Source organism: Grammomys surdaster, unplaced genomic scaffold (assembly GCF_004785775.1).
Source record: "Grammomys surdaster isolate TR1022 unplaced genomic scaffold, NIH_TR_1.0 224, whole genome shotgun sequence".
Taxonomy (NCBI): domain Eukaryota; kingdom Metazoa; phylum Chordata; class Mammalia; order Rodentia; family Muridae; genus Grammomys; species Grammomys surdaster.
This window is the reverse complement of record NW_021604669.1, coordinates 6673761-6676406: the sequence shown is the minus strand read 5'-3', so window position 1 is coordinate 6676406 and position 2646 is coordinate 6673761. Positions and strand designations below refer to the sequence as shown.

General features: G+C 41.7%; 1 pseudogene; it reads left to right on the top strand.

The window, feature by feature from the left end:
- Window positions 1-608: 608 nt before the first annotated feature.
- LOC114625903 lies at window positions 609-2065 on the top strand (annotated as a pseudogene).
- The last annotated feature ends 581 nt before the right edge of the window (window positions 2066-2646 follow it).

Genomic DNA, 2646 nt, shown 5'->3' with positions numbered 1-2646 from the left:
AGTATCAAGGAGAGCCAGGCCACCCTGCCTCATGGCTTAGCCCCATGGGAATTATATAGCTTATGGAAATAATTATAAAGCTAAATCTCATCACACTGTGAACAACTGTAATAAAGTGCACCCATAGTTTTCTTTCGGTGCAAGGATGAAGCAAGAAGCAAGAAGATTCAGGGCAGGCTCAGAATGGCCCTTTCATCTGCACTCTTCTCCTATTTAGCCATACTTGTTAAATCCTGGAGCAAGATTCAGTACCTCACTTCAATCTTGTGATAATCAGTCATACAGAGTCTCTGTGTGATGGAGACTGGAAGTTCTAAGTAAGTGAGCGGGAAGACATTGGGAAAGACTATGAAAATGAGTCTTTCTTGGGGCTGGAAAGATGGCTCAGTAGTGAAGAGCACATGCTGCTCTTCTAGAGAAGCCAAGTTCAGTTCCCAGAACCCATATCAGGTGCTCACAAGTTCTTGTAACTCCCACTTCGGAGGAAATTAGACCTCTGATCTACTTGGGCATTTGAGCACTTGTATCCAAGCTCACACACCCATGTATAGACATATATATACACACATAATTTTAAAAAATAAAATATGGGTTACCATAACTGCAAGATGGCATCATTTGTGCAAATGAAGAAGAGGCTCATGGAGGTTAAACTTTGAGAGCTGCCAAGCTGGATATTGATGGGGGATTTCACCCTCAAAGGCATTGTGGGAGCTTTTCAGAGAGTTTACTACTAGTATTACAAGATGTACATTAACATTTGGTAAGGCAGCTTTGTGGGGCTCAACATGGTGCTGGCAGCCTACCTGCTTTTCAGATACTGCATTTCTGACAGGGAACTCAAACATGATTGGTGAGGCATAAGACTTAGAAACAGTAGAAACTGGGTTTGGAGAAAGGATGGAGAGAAGATGGTCCCAAAGTTTTGAATGTTCTCCAGTGTTTGAAACAATAACTGTGGGTATTTAAGAGCTGGAATCTGGCTGGAACATACTCAACTGTTCTGAAGGCAGGCAGCAGGAACATGCTGATGGCTCCACAGTACCTTAGAGAGGTAAGTGTCACAGGCCAAATACAATTTGAACCTCTTGCTGCATGACTTTAGAGGAAGAGAAACCTGGACTCTTTGGTATCATTTGCTGTGCGGTTCAAGAAACAGATGTTCTTCTTTAATCTGAGGATTGATGGGCTTCAACTAAACCAGGGCAAATGTCATTTGACTCAATTTGCAACCCTATCCATTTGTGTCATGTGACCATGCCAATTCTATTCACCGATTATGCATCCATCCTTCTTCATAGAGCTCTTCATGGGCCATCCCTGCTTCAGTGACTGCCCTACTCCTACTCCTCAGTAGCCTGGCAACCTTCTCAATGAACTTTCCATCTGAAAGCCCTCCTCTTCCTACTTTCTAAATCCATCTCCATGTGATATCATATGAAAGTATACAAACCCATCTCTTCCAAACCTGTTAGAGATCTCTGGCTACTACCCCAGCCTCACCTTGGAGTTCACTTTTGCATCCCTAAGCCTGTTTGTGATCCTGGTATTCAAAGTTCTCTGAATTTCATTCTACTGCTCATGCTTTTTGCTTGCCTAGACCGACATTAATTTTTGTTAAATATCATCTTCCTTATGGAGCCTACATAATTCCAAACCAAGTAACCCAGTAGGTTCCATTTGGACCTCCTCCCACTGTGGGCATTCCTAGCAAGTGTCTCTACAATGCTTTGTTATGACTTTGAACCTGTAAATAGACTACATTCAAATTGCATCACATCTCTTGCCTCAGTACCAGTAAGAAGACACATGGTAGGCCCTCAAGCTATGATAAATTAAAACAAAGCTACTTAAATTTTTCTGGAAAGCTGCCTTCCAAGAGAGCAGCTTCCAGTGTAAGCACCCTGGGATTTTTCTTTCACAGTCATGTGATTTACGAGTTGTATGATTCATCAGGCTCCGTGTACCAGGTGTCACCTCTGTATTCAGCTTCGCTGATCAAGAAAATGAATTTGATCCTAGATCACTGTCCTCCAGACAGCAGCTTGCCAAGAGAAGTCGTTAATGCAGTAAATTATCTTCCCAGCTGTTAATACCACACACTGTCCTGTTTGCCATCTTTTAGTTCAGCTGAGAATCAATTTGTGCTGTGATATTTACATGAATATCTTCATCTCATCAGTACAATTGTCCATCTGGTTTGCTGGGGGTAAGATTACCAAGCTGTGGCCAGAAATGGAGGCATGAGCCAGACCAAATCATAACTTCTCACATTGGATGAAGGGCAAACTACTTCTGATTCCCCTATTCCAGCTTACACTAAATACTGCCTAGTAGGCAAGGAGCAGGGGATTAGAGATGCCACTGTTAAGCAGAAGGCTAGACATTAGAAAATATTTGATCTTCAATAAGACAGAAACTCTGCCACAAATGCTGACAGGAGAATTCAGAAGGATCATGACTTCCTTAGCTGAGTCTCCAGTTGTCAATGGCACTTCTCACATATTATTCCTGAATTTCAAAACCCACTAACATGAGCCTACTATGAGCCAGGCACAGTTCATTAAGAATTAAATATGCCTTAGTCTCTTAATATTCTATTCTATTCTATTCTATTCTATTCTATTCTATTCTATTCTATTCTAT